Here is a 15,822-nt window from a genome sequence, read left to right on the forward strand (position 1 = left end):
AAAATAAATAAAAATAGCCATAGGTTTTGTAGACCAGGACCATATAAGGACGTTTCCAACGTTATCATTATTAATTCGTTTCTTTAATGTTAACAAACGGAGATTAAAAACTTTCGACTTGCACTTTTTTGCCGCTAACTGCTGATTGGCGGGAAAAAAAGAAGAAAAAAAAAAGAACACTTCGTACTTTCTATACATTTATAGACATTGTGGAATGTCTACAAGACTAAGGTGGTTCCTGGTATCGCTTTCGTTATAGCAGCTATAAACTAAAAAAACAATGTACTCACTGCTTAAGGCTTAAAAGTGTGGCGAATACTGTTACAAACAACTGACCTTGGAGAGTTTTTCCCTTTTACTTAGTTTGTGGCAGAAAAACAAAAGAAACATGCGTGTGTTTCAAAAGCGACAAAGCACGAGTACTCGGCACTGTCAAAAATATGAAATATATATATATATATATATATATAACTCCTATATAGCCCATATCTGATGCCCACCCTGTTGCCTTTCATCTTCTTTTCTTCTTCACCTGCGTTTCTTCTTCTAATTTGCTGGGTTCCATCTCTATTAGCACTTTATTTTAGTCCGAATATGAGGGTGAGAATATAGAAGGCAAAAGCGTTTAGACTTCATAAGTCCCCCCCCAAATAAAGTAGGTGGCTGGCGTTCCTCGTTTCCCTTTTTAATTAGCACCTGCAAGCGCTTTTTCCATTATCACCGTGTGCGTTAAACCTCTCCCCGCTCTACTCATTAAGAAAAGTGGAAACAGATTAGATGGGCCCTTTGAACAAAGGTTAGGGATTGCTCGCTGCTGTTTGTTTGTTGGGCTGACACCAGGAAACCGGCTGCCACATCCTCGCACACTGTCACTGATGAACCACCGTCTGCTTCGAGGCGGAAAAGAAGTCGAATGACGCAACCGTACTTTCTTTCTTTGCTCTGTCTCGCTAAGCAGATCTCCCCCAAAAAAAAAATTTTTAAAGTACAGATTTCTTATAAATATGGCTCTTTAAAGGACGTGGACCAGTTTTCCTCACTACATGCTTTCAGGCTGACGGGGGCATTTTATGACATTTTATGGGTGTGGTAATGGGTGGAGCGTCACCATGGAAAATAAGGAAGTAAAAACAAACCAATCCAATTTTTTTTTACTGATTTTTTTTACTGATTTTTTTTTAAATTTATTAGCATTTATGGCATTTGGCAGACGCCCTTTTACAGAGTGACTTACAACTGAGCAGGGGAGAGTTAAGAGCCATGCTCAAGGGCCCAGCAGTGATGGAATTTGAACTTGTGACCTTCCAATTCAAAATCCAATGCCTCTCTCGGTGGTGGTAGCTCCATTGATATATCGGTCGGGTTCCGCACAATCTCTGTGATCTGATTTTGTTGTCTTGTTTCCCCCAAAACAGATATTCAACTGTCATTTTTTTTTTATTCTTTGTCACATTCTTTCGATATTACTAGGAATATGCCAGAGCCTTTAAATGCTCCGTCATTCAACATTTAAAGGCTCTGGCACGAACGAGTTACAGAAGTGTTGAATCTATAATGATCTCAGAGTTTGAGCTATTATATGAGTTGCTCAGAAGCTCCTGGTTCCACAAGTCTAACTGACTGTAGAACACTGTAGAAAGAACATTACTCATAATCACACACTGTAAAGCTCATGATATTTCTCTCTCGGGTATTTGTTTTGTTTTAATGATTTATAATCACACTCTTGGTGTCACCCAAATGAGGATGGGTTCCCTTTTGAGTCTGGTTCCTCGCAAGGTTTCTTCCTCATTCCAGCTAAGGGGGGTTTTCTTTGCCACAGTTGCCCTGGGCTTGCTCATCGAGGATAAATACACATCATTCACTTATATTAAAAGATGTGTTCTTACATTCTGTAAAGCTGCCTTGAGACAATATCCATTGTAAAAAGCAATATCAAAATACACTTGAAACCCTCATACACACATTTTCGCCCAAAGTGAGAAACTTTCTCATCAATAGCCCAAGCTTTTCTATCAGCGGAAATGCGATAAGAAAACATTTGACAGCAGCCTCAACGTCTTTTCTCAATCTCTGGCTCAAGCAATCTGCCCTCTTCTACATACAGAAGTTGATAGATACCTGTGACTGACAGGCTGCAGAGACTCCCAACCAAGACCAGCAGTAGCATCATAGGGATTTGCATCCTAAACTCTCCAATGATAGGATGAACTTTGATTCCTTGATTGAACAATTTCTGAATAAACGTACGACTTTATGTCTTTTAGTTCATCTAACACTGTCCATCACATGCCTTCTGCTCACACTTCTAATCTGACTACATGGTTTTCTTCTGACAAAGAGAGGGATGCTGTCTTAAGGAGTGTAAGCAGACCTGGTTCTCTGTGGAGCAGTTTGAGCTGTTAGAATAGGAGGATTCTCAGCAGAGTTGCTTGTTTAGTCTCAGTGCTTGAAAAACTCAATGACTATATCAAGATTAGACACTTGAAGTTACTCTACCACCTTTACAGTAATGCCACCTGGTCAGTTCTTTTTAAAGAACATCCCCCTGGAAGCCAAGGTCCTATAGGCATCGTGATGTCTACCAAGAAACCCAGGAATTAATGTATATCATCTATCCATCTCTCTTTATGCCATGCCTTGATGGCGCTTCATCTAAACTCATCTAAGCATCGACATAAGGATAAAAGCCAAATAAACATATAAAAAAGTAGAACTCCCACGAGAACGAGAGATAAAAAAAAAGAGGGCGTTGCGGTCAGTGGGAGATGAAAAGAGAAGTGTCGCTCCTTTTCTTCACCTCTCCCACCCTGCCATTGATCGCTCTTTTATAAGCATTAGTCGTGCTTTCCGAGGTCTTCTAACCAACCCGTCCATCGATGTGATTTAAGACCTCTGCCGCTTCCTCCTGAGCAGCTCATTAAAGAAAAAACACGAATAAAGAGCAAAGCGAGAGACTTCAGACGGATGCGCTTCAATCAAGGATTAAATTCCAATCAATTGCCGCTTCCTTTTGACTCGGCCCCTGTACCTGCCTCCAAACCTGGTGTCTGGTGGGAGCTTTTGTTTAGATAAAGAGACACAGTGTTGACAAAAGGATTTGTGGAATTTTATACATTTATACACCAAGCTCTTGTAAGAATTGTAAAAATCCTTACAATTGGCCTAAAAGGCACCCAGGCCACACCTAATCCACCAGGTCATGTACTGTAATAGAAGCAAAAAGTGGATGCAGGTGCAGATCATTTATTTTAGTGCGAAACAAAACACAAAAACAGGAAATGTGAACATAAGATTTTTTACTTAAACAAGACCATAAACAAACAACTATCTGTGGAGACAAATGTGAGACCAGGAATGCTGTGAACATTAAAATGTAGGCTACGTCTTCACCGATCCAGAAAAATTAAAAACTTTTTGTTTAAAAAAAAAAAGCACTTTTGTTTAAAAATGCTCCGCGTCCACCCTTTCGTTTTTTTCAATCGTTTCCCAAATGTTGCTCATCAACACTGAAACGTGTGAAAACGTCTCTAGGTTACGACCGTAACCCTAGTTCCCAGAGGGAACGAGACGCAGCTCAGGTTTCTGAAGGGGAACCACATATGGTGGGAAAAAAAATACTTTTATTGATATAATATATCTTAATGTTTTTCTGTCCAACGCTAGAAATATATCATAATTTAAAATCTATCTATCTATCTGTCTGTCTGTCTGTCTGTCTGTCTGTCTGTCTGTCTGTCTGTCTGTCTGTCTGTCTGTCTGTCTGTCTGTCTGTCTATCTATCTATCTATCTATCTATCTATCTATCTATCTATCTATCTATCTATCTATCTATCTACAGTTGTGCAGCTCAATATTGGTGGTAACAGTTTGGGGAAGAACCAAAACTGGCTGGAAAAGTCAATTGTCCCAATATTTTTATCCAAAAAGTGTATGTTCATATGCTTATATTCTGATTCTTTGCATTCCTTAAGCACAAGAAAAGAAAGAGAGAGAGAGAGAAAGAGAGAGAGAGAGAGAGAGAGAGAGAGAGAGAGAGAGAGAGAGAGAGAGAGAGAGAGAGAGAGAAAACCAGCTGGCGAGGAGAGAAGAACCTTTTTAAATAAAGCTCAACAAGGCAGAAAGGATTGCGCCCTCACTGAAAGGAGATTCACCTTCTCCCCCTCTTTTCTTTTTTACAACTTCTGCCTACTTATACACTTTTACGCCCCGACCTTTTATCTCTGGCTGGCTTCATGGAGAGAAAGAAAGAGACAGAGAAGGAAAAGAGACTTCGGAAAAAGACGGAGGGAGAGGGGAGAGGGGAGGGCGGGTTCGAAAAGCAGGGGATTGTTGGGATTTTTTATTTGAATGTTGACCGAGGGTGGTCACCATCTGTGCAAACTGTCGGATTCTCTGACTTTTTAATGCCGGAGAAGGAAGCCACTCGTTCAACTCCGTCGCCTGTCATTCGTCTTTCCCATTTCTTTTTTTCATCACACATCCGTCCTTTACTCGGCACCGTCCCTACTAGATTGACTTTTTCCCCGCCATTTTTGTCCTGTGTTGTTGTTTTTTTTCCCCCTAACACAACACTTTGATTTATCTCGAGCTCTACTCCGTCTCGCTTTTTTCCGCATTCACGATGGCATCTGTTGCTTTTGTTTTCCTTTTTGCTGGGCGTCATAAATCTGCTCTTTTTTTTTTTAGCCAGTTGGAAAGCCTCGTATTAACAGTTTGATGCTCAAACACTTAGACCACTGAGAAAAAAAACAAAGAAAAAAAAACAAAACAAGCATTGTTTTGGCTAATGAAAGAGACTTTCAGCTAAAAAGAAAAACCCCACACACACACTATACACACACAATACACACAAAACCATGTCTGATAGCGTTGTTTTTATGTCAATAACCCGCACCCATTCCCGCTGTATGAAATAAGTAAATCATTTCCTGCCTGTAATACATTTATGAACGGCGCAGTGTCTTCTTAATCGCAGTAGGGATGCCAATTAAAAGAGAGCACGAGGGAAATAATTGTGATCCTCAGATACAAAAAAATGCTTTGGAGAATGGAGTCCCTGCTGAGGAATTGTAGCGAGAGCTGTAATTTTTCAGTAAAAAGTGACACGCGCACACATACACACAAAAATGCGTTTACGGTTGCAAACAATGGCGCTATTTTGCATTTTTTGAAAGAAAAAAAAAAAAAGATAGATGTTATCGGGTATAGACCACTTTCCTGGTGGTATTTCAAAGAAGTGAGCAAGTACATAAAATCTGTCGTGACATAAAGAGAAAGCGGCGAGACTTTTCTGTCTCGCGACAAACCAGAACCCACTTTAACATGTAAACGATGCGCAAACTGCTCTCTTCACCTGGCATCGTTTTCACAGACTCACTTCGCACAAGTGTGTGCCATCTGACCAACCAAGAAGCAGATCAATAACTTCTAGCAACTATTCGAAACTTCATTGAGTTCCCCTCATATATTTCTCCAGACGGAGCTGCTTAGATTGTGATCTGTCAATCATATTAACAATTAATATATATATTATATATTTATGTTTCTTTATTAAACCTCACCTCATCGTTCCAATACCCATTTTTTTTTACAATTTGTACAAAAATATTAAATCGTGATGTTTCAAAATGAAAAACACGATGCTCCAATGATTCAAGTCGGAGGCACACAGATGTATCGGATGTCTTTGCCTAGCATTAAATTTCCACTTCACTTGAACTAGGAGACCAAAAACCTCCTGCATCATGACAATGCTCCTGTGCACCTCACCTTCATCAGCACCTTTACTAACACCCTTGTCTCTAAATGAATCTCCACAAATCTCCACAATATCTAGTGGAACATCTTCCCAGAAGAGTGAAGCCAATTATAACAGCAAACAAGGACTAAATGTGGAATGGGATGTTTACAAATAACACACAAATCTTATTAGCAGGTGTCTACAAATTTGTAAACGTATCGTGTATCATTGTAGCACATGGAAAGAAAAAAATTATGGGAAAATAAATAGCTATCATAATATTAAACCCTTTCTTAAAAATTAAGACCCTTTTAAAACATTATTTTATCTTCACATGTTCTAATAAAATGTTACAAGCTATAAAAAAAAACCTATGATACTTTCTGAAGATATATTTCAAGCCTTTTGTTAAATGTACCACAGCAACTACTATTTAAATTTTCACGATATTAATGAGCTAGGTAAGAGAGCCTGCTAGCTGGTTGCTAGCAATAGTAATGTAGCTAGAAATTGTCACATTAGTGAGTTATTTATTGTAATTATATTCTGTTTAGACACATTTTAGACTTTTTATTTTGTTTAGTGCTTACATGAGGTGGGTTGTGAGTCAGGTCAGTAGCTAGCATGAAAACTACGCTAATAGCATTTTCAGTGTCAGTAATTCGACTGAATTTAGCACTGATTTGACCAGTTTGACTCAAATTAGACACAGAACTTGTTTTAAAGCCTAAAATTTGTTTAAAATTTCATAGTAGTTTTTGATTGTTTCTTACATGATTAAAAAAGGCCATTGTTTTTGCTAAAAAAAAACAGTGAACTAGCTAGTAAAAACTAGCTTCATTTTGCATCAGTGAAATCTCAAATTGTTGATTCTGGCTCTGAATGCTTCACAATGTGACATGAGGCCATCATATCGTCATCCTATCACTTGTGTATGCATGTGTGAGAAACTTCCATACAACTAAATAAGCAGAGGAAGTGGTGGCACCGAGATTGAAAGAGAGATTGAGAGAAAAAAAAAACGGACATTTGTGTCCTGTCGTCGTGATTAAAACGTCTAGACGGCAAATAAAATCCATATTCCTGTTGAATTCGTGGCAAACGTAGGGATGTTCATTCTGGACTCCAGACACCTTTTTTTCCTTTTTCTCTCCTCCACGTTCTCGCTCTGTTTTTCTTTAATTCAACTCTTTTGTCAATTCCCGGTGTCCAGGGTCACATTCGAGACCGTCCCTACTGTAGAAGCATATCCGGATCATTCAGACTTTATTTCTTCTAGCTTTTTTTCCCTCTTTACCTCTTTCCTGTCCCCTTTTTTTCCCTAGTACTTCCACCACATGACAGACAACAAGTGCACCGTCATCTGTCTCTCTTCAGTCTAGTACGAGTGAACGAATCCTCCAGGGACTTGTCTTCAGCAAGCGTCATCAGTAACACTTATTCATGTGCACCATGGGGCATATCAATAAAACGCAGATTATTTAGAGGAGCTCGTTCTGAGGCTCTAAAGTTAAACGTCTTTGGGGTTCTGATCATTTCTTTTCTCAGATTTTGACAGCTGCTCTGTGATCTCGTTTTGATCATGTTGTTAAAGGAAATAAGAATCAAAAGAGGCCAAAATTATCACGCGATTGAAAATATTGTGGTTTTGTGTAAGAGGTAGCCTTCTCTGCCTCAGACTGGTAACTGAGACTGAAGCTGCTCAACGGCTACAAAACAGAAGGAATTTTAGTCCCAAAAAACAAGCCGAGATCAAATAAGATGATCTGAACATTATTCACCATTTTTTGTTTATATGTCCTATCGGTTAATTGTTTTGAATTATAAGCAGTTTGTTTGTCGTTTCATTCACAGTCCCATGTGCACCATGTGAGCAAAGGTTTGTGGACATCTGACCATAAGATTAGTATGTACTTCAAGAACATCTCATTTACTCCTAAAATAATCTCCACTCTTCTGGGAAGATGTTCCACTAGAGTTTGTCTAGATTTGTGAGATTTCATTCATTTGGTGAGAAGGTTAGGAGGCCTGGGATGCAGTCAGCGTTTACATTCATTCATTTTCAATAGTGTTGGAGATCTATAGCAGGAGATCTTCCACTCCAACCCGTGGAAACATATCTTCATTTAGCTGGCTTCGTGCACAGGGGCATCGTCATGCTAGAACAGTTTCGGGTCTCCTAATTCAAGGGAGAATTTAATGCAATAGCACCCAAAGACGTCCTAAAAAAAATTGTGTGTCTCCAAATTTGTGGTAACTGTTTGCAGAACCACATATGGCTGGAAAAATCAAGTGTCCCAATACTTTTGTCCATGTAGTGTAATTATGCAATTTTGATTTAACCAGATGATTATAATAAATTATTAAGAATTCGAGGATTTTAAGAAACCTCTTGCTACCTGTGACAAACACTAGCCATGTTATTGATACTATTGGCATTTTGTTTATAATATATTTTAGATATTTTTTCAGCTAGGAAAAATTCTTAAGACGTATCATACTTTTTTAATAGCATTTAATGGCAAAATGGAAACAGCAAGGCCTCTGTTGAAAATGTACTGTTCCAACGTCTGGATGCTGAAGATCCTTCTATATCAAATAAACATTTCCTGACTGAAACCTTCACCATTAATAGTCTGTTCAATTATTAATTCCTTTCCATTAAATAATGACGCATTTGTGACATGTTTATTGTTAGCTTGTGTGTAGCAAAATGACGGCAAAGATCAGTTGTTGCAATGGGAGCAATGCTGGATTCCAATAAGTGCTTTAAAAGTAGAAAACGAATTCAAACCACCACCTTCGGAGCAAACACCCTGAAGAATTCGAGAGCGCTTCGGTAGGAATAAATGAATGAAGTAAATAAATAAACATGCCATCGTTGTCATACCTTTTTTCATGACTTTCACATGTTTGTGGTTTTCCCCATGACTTTATCCGGAATTTCTTGTTTTTCGCGACCGTACGTTTTGATCATCTACACGAAATCGTGCATAGAAAATGGAATCGAATGCTTTCGCATTTAAATAACACACCATGGACACAGGATCAGTGGGCAAAGCCGGTCCTAAAGTGTGTTTTCTGACCTGCTTCTTGTAATCCGGAGTGAGTGCTTGCTAAAAACATCAAAGCCTCGCACCAGTGTGGTGACTAATTCCTGTGGCTAAACGTTCACAAATGTTAATTGGAGCCCCAGAAGGGACCCATCTTGAAGGCAGCATTTACTCAACAAGCTCCAAGGAGCAACAGGAACTATTCAGATCCTGTTTAGACAAAACGTTCGGTGTTTTGGTCTCGGGGGGGAAACGCATGCTCAGGTATTTTTTCCCATGCCACAATGCTCGGCCCTGTGTGCGCACACTATAGGGGGACGCTAGAGCCGTTTTTGCGAAACGGAAAAAAGGGGATGAGGGCAGAGGTGTCCTGATAAGATGCACCGCGATGAAAGTGTAGAAGCATGAGAAAGCAGATGGCCGACCTATGAGGCGCTGAAAGAAAGACATTTTTGGAAGCGTTTCTTTTTGGTTATTGCTTGGATTTATGGAGACGTATTATTTATATTTACTTACATTTCTTTTTTCCTTTCTTTTTAGAGTGCTGAGAGGAGGCCCACCTTATTCGTGATGTTAAACAACCGGATTTGCTGGATGACCCCTGAATTTTGGAGCTTCGGTGAGTAATGTTTATTTACATTGGCGTCTCGCTAATTCCCAACAATGAAAAAAACACTCTTCTATGCTAATCAATTCGATTTCTTGCACATCTCCTAACAGGCCTGTTACACTCAATCTCACACACACACACACACACACACACACACACACACACACACACACACACACACACACACACACACACACACACACACACACACACAATAGCACAAGTTTCATGAGTTTTTGCAAATAACTATTCCACAGTTTATTTTGTGTTAAGAAGTATTTTACAAAGAGAACACTTTGTTAAGAGGATAACAAGATAATCGGTTTATATCTTAAAAACATTCTCATTACACACAATTCTAATAAAGAAAAAGTAAAAATTGGTAAAATAATGGTACATTCCATGTGTACATTAAATGAGACGTAGATTTTATTAGACACTTCGATCACTTTTAAAATATATATCGAATTTTTTTCGTGCATATTCTGTTAGAAATCTTAGTATAAAATGTGTTCTTCCTTTTATACTGCATCAGTTTGCCCTCGATTACAATTTGCATATTTATACATACAACTATTTATATTTATACAATGTCTACAAAAAAAAAAATTCATGTTACCACTGAAATTTTTGCGGCTTTAAACAGCCGTTCCGCTACTATCATGTTTTTTGTCTTTTCTTTTTTATTATTTCTCCTTTATTCAATAAAAGGAAAAAAATGCAGCTTGTCATGTTACAGCAAAAAAAACACACAAAGGGTTCTATATAGAAAACAGAAAAAATCTGGTGCTGAAACTGAAGACTCCTTCCAAATATTTTAGTCGTTAGTAACTTATATATCATTTCAATTACTTGCAGCAGCACTAATTCAAAGAAGAATACGCTAATCAGATTAAGAAAAGGTGTTTACGTCGAACATCTAGCACGAGTGTGTTAACGAAATCCTGCGATTTGACAGATGTCAGCTTGTACAATTCAAATTTATAATTATTACGCTACATAAAGTGTAGTTTTCTTATAAACAAACTCGCCTAGCTAGCTATAGAATCGAAACAAAGAGTACACGCTAGCTAAAGTAACATTAAGAGAGAACAGAATTGTTCGTCGGTAGACGTCAGAAATGTAAATCGGAAAAGCCTGGTGTTAGAGGTGGTTAGAGCAGGCGTGCGAGCCAACCACGTCGTATTTTTGGGAAGGGAAAAAAAATGTCTTCACTGCCGACGGAATTTACGAGTCTAATTTATGAGGACACGGCATATTACGGACTCAGATGTCAGATGGTAATACTCTGGGTCTTAAATTCCAATTTCCAAATGAAAATATACATCGGGTTACGACGGATCAGACGAGGCAATAAAAAAAAAAGTTTGATTTGGTTACGAGGCAGAGGAAAAGAGCTTTCAAAATAATAATAATAAAATAAAATATAAACACACAATAGCGGTGTATACAGGGGGCATTTACTTTTGAACACAAGGACTCAACATGGGAAGAAAAAAACTGAGACTCATTTAGGGGTATGTTTTTTGTGTCTAATTTGGACCCCACCTTATTTTGTGGTTTGGCTCATTTCTCAACCGATTAGCATTAAAAAAACGTCCCACAATGCACTGCAATTACGCTGGGCGAAGCACATCGTGTACGCATGATGCACTTAGTAGGGAACAACGAGCACCATTTCGGACACGCTCCGTACTCCTCTCTTTTAGTTTTTCCAAATGCGTGACGATCGGTTCTACAACGGTGGATCCGATGTTTACACGTGCCCTCAGAAATCCTCCAATCGTATTTTCAATTGTATTCCAGGGAGGATCTTCTATCCGGGATTGTGTCCAGGTGCATTTGAGTTTTTAGCACCTGATTTTAATCAAACCTACCTTTTTTTTTTTTTTTTAACAAAGTAGGGATTGTTTGGTGTGTGTGTGCACGTGTGTGTATGTGTGTGTGTGTGTGTGTGTGTGTGTGTGTGTGTGTGTGTGTGTGTGTTTTCCTTTTGTGAAATCAGCTGTTTTGCTGTACCAGGTATCTGGAAACACTTTGCCCCCTTGATGAATTCGAGTCGAGTCCGGGAATAATTGGGCTCTGATCCGCGAAGACGTTGCATCATCCTTGTAATCCAGCTACTGTTTCCTTTCAGATATTGTATATTGTTATGTGGTTGCCGTGCCGACGACCGGGCAGGTTATGAAACCAGGGGAGAGCGGTAACAGAGCACAAAGTATGCGCTCGAAGGAGAGCAAAAAGAAGTGTGTGGTTACAGAAAAAAATGTCCTGCACATTCACACACACACACACACACACACACACACACACACACACACACACACACACACACACACACACACACACACAGAAATAAGGCCACACATGCATACAAAACCTGTATGTGTGTGTGTGTGTGTGTGTGTGTGTGTGTGTGTGTGTGTGTGTGTGTGTGTGTGTGTGTGTGTGTGTGTGACTCCAGGCCCAGGATATGATGTAGCGGTGGGATCCGGACCTTGTGAAAAAATACCCTTTTCACGTCGCCCCGTTGAGCCTCTGAAAGCCGTGGCATGGAGCCCGTGTTGCCGTGATTCACAGGACACATTCATCAAGGGAATTTCTGTGTGGTGTGTATGCTCATGTGTGAGTGTGTGGGTTTTGTGTGTGTGTGATTGGGGTTCAGTGGATACATCCTGTTTTCCAGAAGTTTGAAATTAAAGCATACATTTATGATCTAGCTCGTAAACATAACACTCGACTACAGACTTTTTTGTGATTCCGACGTATCGCGCGACGGCATAAAAAAAAGCGCATCCTGGCAGAAATAAAAGAAATTATGACTCTTTTTTATTATCAGACATTTTTATCCAAAGCCATCATAGTGCTGGGAGCAGGCCAAGGTTTAGTATCGATGCGCGGCTAAAACCACAGATTACCACGCGGACCTATCGGAGTGTGCGTATCGCAGCCAAATGTGCAGCGTTGGTTTGAAAGTTTGTGCCCCCTCCATTGAATTGCATTTGTTTTTACTTATTTTAACATTTTATTTTTTTTTATTTTTTTACTAATTTCTTTTTTACTTAAGAGTTAGAAATCTAGTTTTGCCTGTGCCTATAATACACTCTGGTTTAGTCCAAGGGTTCTTGGTGTATTAATGTGCACTTTTAGTGGGTTTATGTACTAAAAGTGGATTTTCTTACTTGGAGTGTTTGAACTTTTTTCTTTCTTTTTTTTTTTTTTTTTTTAATTAAGAAATTCTCATCATTTTTTGACAGCCTATTTCCAAAATTAGTTCCCGCCTGGAGTCTTCTGAGAAGATTTTTAGATTAGATTAGATTAGATTTAACTTTGTCATTGCACAACTTGTGGAATGACAGTCACACTGATGTAGGTGAGGTGAGGAGCCCTGGGGTGCAGTTCATGTTCACATTCATCCCAAAAGGTGTTGAATTGAAGCTCTATAGCAGGAGATCTTCCACTTCAACCCATGTACAGCATATCATCATAGCACTTTGTGCACAGGGGCATTGTCATGCTGGAACAGGTCTGGGGTTTCTTAGTTCAAGTGAAGGTACATTTTCATGCCACTACCACCAAAGAGGTCTTATACAATTGTGGGGAAGAACCACATACAGTATGGTGGGAAAAGTCAGGTGTCCCAATAGTCCAATAGTCTATATTCAAATATGATTTTAAGTTGTAAGCTCATCTTTATGTCGCTGTTGCACTGACAGGTTTCTAAACTCAGACGCGAGTCGTGTCTCTTCATACGTGCATTATTCCAGAGTTTCAGATCTGGTGATGAATCGTATTAAAAAGAACACAGATGAGTCAAGGTGCAGTTTATTGGATTTTGCCCTGTGAGCAAACGAACAACCCGCGGTTTATTCTCCCAATCCGGACACGGAGCTTCCGGCATTCAATTTATCATAAAAACGCTTTCTCTGCTCCTCCTCGGTATAAAAGCTTCATCTAATTAACAGTATAAAAGATGGATGCATGCATAATTGATAGGTGTGTTCATCTGCTTCTCATCAGGTGTCCATAAAAGAAGGCTTTAACGCTTATAAATATAAATGCTAACGGCACCCTGACGCGCAAGACATCTCTTTCCCCAGCCATGAAAAACGGCAAGAACAAATACCGCAACGAGTTTCATGAACTCCAAAGATGAGATTAGGTTAGATTCGAGTCAACTTTATTGACCTTGAGATGATGAGATGGACAAAGTTAGAGGATGCAATTAGTTTCTATCCAGATGTGCTTGATGTGCTAATATTTAGGGCGCTTTAAGCTTCTTAACAACGTTCTGTTTTTGACCCCGGTCTTGTAGGAAGATGAAACCCTGTGTTGTAGAGTTCTACCTGAAACAGGGTTACATAGCGATGCAGAAAGAAAGGAAAGAATGAAGAGTCTGGATTTTTCCGCTCAAGTTCACAAGGCTGGAAAGTGCGAGTTATGTTTTAAGTTTATGTTACAATTCAGGGATTTGCATCTGGGCATCAGCCTAAAAGTGGACAATGTGATGCATCAATTCTAAAAAGTGTGCATTTTTATGAGTGTGTTCACTCACAAACACACACACACACACACACACACACACACACACACACACACACACACACTTACTACAATCTCTATTTAAAAGGTATCATGAGAAAAAAAATTGCATTAATATTTAATATTTTCTTTGATATTCGTAAATTAAATATTCTGTTGAAGTGACAAAAAAGTTGGTGTATGTGTGTGTGTCTGTGTGTGTGTGTGTGTGTGTGTGTGTGTGTGTGTGTGCAGGGCAATCAGCGACTGTGAGCTAACGAGCGCTCTCAGAGCATTCTGGGAAACGCATCCATGGTGACAAATCCGGGAGCTGACGGTGAGCGAAAGGAACAAAGAGCCAATGTGTGTGAATGTGAGGGCCTTCAGTCACACACACATACATACACAGACGTGTACACTCAATCACACATATACACACACACACACACACACACACACAGGCAGCAATAGCGTGAGCTTAATGGCTCATGACATGCCAACCGGCTCATAAACCGAGCACGAGAAAATAAAGCGGCGAACAGTCGAGAAAATTCCCACGCTCGCCAGATTTCAACCTGTTCGATTTGGAGAAATTCTGATTTAAAACTCGGGCCAAATATGGCTGACTCGAATATGGCTCAGTCACTGAGGAACAAGTCTCGTAAAAGTATGTTTGTGTACTGATGTGCGGTGTGTATTGTGTGAAAGACAGAAAAGTGTGAAAGTATAATGTGTGTGTAAATGTCTTTTAATGCAACAGGAAAGGATTTTAATCAGATAGAGTTTGAGTAAACACTCAGCAGTTTTATTACGTCTGGCACGAAAATCAGCCAAAACGTGTTGTTATGTATCAACGACACAAACTGAGTTGCCAGGTCCATTAAATGTACGCAACAAGAATTCTCCCCGTGACACTTATAGCTTCTGATATCACAAATACTATCTCATTATAATTCAAATAAAAGGTGTTTGAATAAATAGTATCAGTGTGTATACATGCAAAAGTATTTGCCCCTTAAAATTTTTATACGTAAGGAGTAAAACACTTGTTCATTGTATGATGAAATTGAGTCCTGGAAGTTGAATATTTTTACAATTACGGGACGTTATGAAGTGTTTTGTTTCTCCTTTATCATAGCAACATTAGCTCTGATAAAAATAGATGTTCTGCTAGATTTTGTTGAGATTTGTTGAGATTCATTCAGCCACAAGGGTGTTAGAAAAGTCATGTACTGATGTAGGTGAGAAGGTGAGGAGGCCTGGGGTAAAGTCAGCGTTCACATTCATCTCAACAGTTTTCAATAGGGTTGAAGCTCTATAGCAGGAGATCTTCCATCCCAACCCATGAATCTTCATGCGCATGTACACATGGGTATCGTCATTCTGGAACAGGTTTGGGTTTACAAAAGTCAGGTGTCTCAATACTTTTGACTATATATTCAGTGTTACAGCACTATAAAGTGTAAGTCTTTCTTTTTTTTTTTTAAGTGAATAACATGACACATGTCATTTCACCAAAAAAGAAAAAGTGGAAAACACAATGGAGGAACTAAAGACTTTTTCCATTTATGTTGAATAGATTATAGATTTATGATACCTTCTCAGATGTCTTCTGAGTGAACAACACTTTTTGACAAAAAAACATCAAGAACCCAACAATAAGTGGCAAAATATAACAAAACGTTTTCAATCATCTGTACTTTATGAGAAGATTTTTAATTTGGGAGTAGTGACCTTTATTACATTTGAAGGACATTTACATTTCAGAAGATCATGTAGTTCCTCAATCGTGTGACGTGAAACCATAAAGAGCATTATATGAGAAGCTGTGGCGGGAGCATAAGCGTAATCCGACGGATCTGCTGAGAGTGTGTGGAGTACGGTGTGTGTGTGTG

At 39.1% G+C, this 15,822-nt stretch overlaps 2 protein-coding genes and 2 long non-coding RNA genes across 5 annotated transcripts in view; 1 reads left to right on the top strand and 3 right to left on the bottom strand.

Annotated features, from left to right (window-relative positions):
* sall3a (spalt-like transcription factor 3a) overlaps nt 1-8,809 on the bottom strand; it is a 56,547-nt gene extending 47,738 nt beyond the window's left edge. Inside the window, exon 1 of the mRNA XM_083525512.1 lies at nt 8,634-8,809. The gene's annotated coding sequence lies outside the window, so the exon portion shown is untranslated. The remainder of the gene's footprint in view (nt 1-8,633) is intronic.
* The window catches only part of bmi1b (bmi1 polycomb ring finger oncogene 1b), a 439,238-nt gene that overhangs the window by 158,344 nt on the left and 265,072 nt on the right, over nt 1-15,822 (bottom strand). The window lies entirely within an intron of this gene.
* Nucleotides 1-15,822, bottom strand: part of LOC310717812 — a 433,295-nt gene that overhangs the window by 83,407 nt on the left and 334,066 nt on the right. The window lies entirely within an intron of this gene.
* The window catches only part of LOC310717789, a 9,245-nt gene continuing 2,360 nt past the window's right edge, over nt 8,938-15,822 (top strand). Inside the window, exons 1-3 of one of the 2 annotated variants that reach the window (XR_014530913.1) lie at nt 8,938-9,060; nt 9,337-9,415; nt 14,183-14,264. This is a non-coding gene — a long non-coding RNA (uncharacterized lncRNA). Of the gene's footprint in view, nt 9,061-9,336; nt 9,416-14,182; nt 15,468-15,822 lie in introns of those variants that run through there. The other variant, XR_014530914.1, reaches the window with a different exon arrangement.

Source organism: Silurus aristotelis, assembly GCF_946808225.1.
Source record: "Silurus aristotelis genome assembly, chromosome: 22".
Lineage (NCBI taxonomy): Eukaryota > Metazoa > Chordata > Actinopteri > Siluriformes > Siluridae > Silurus > Silurus aristotelis.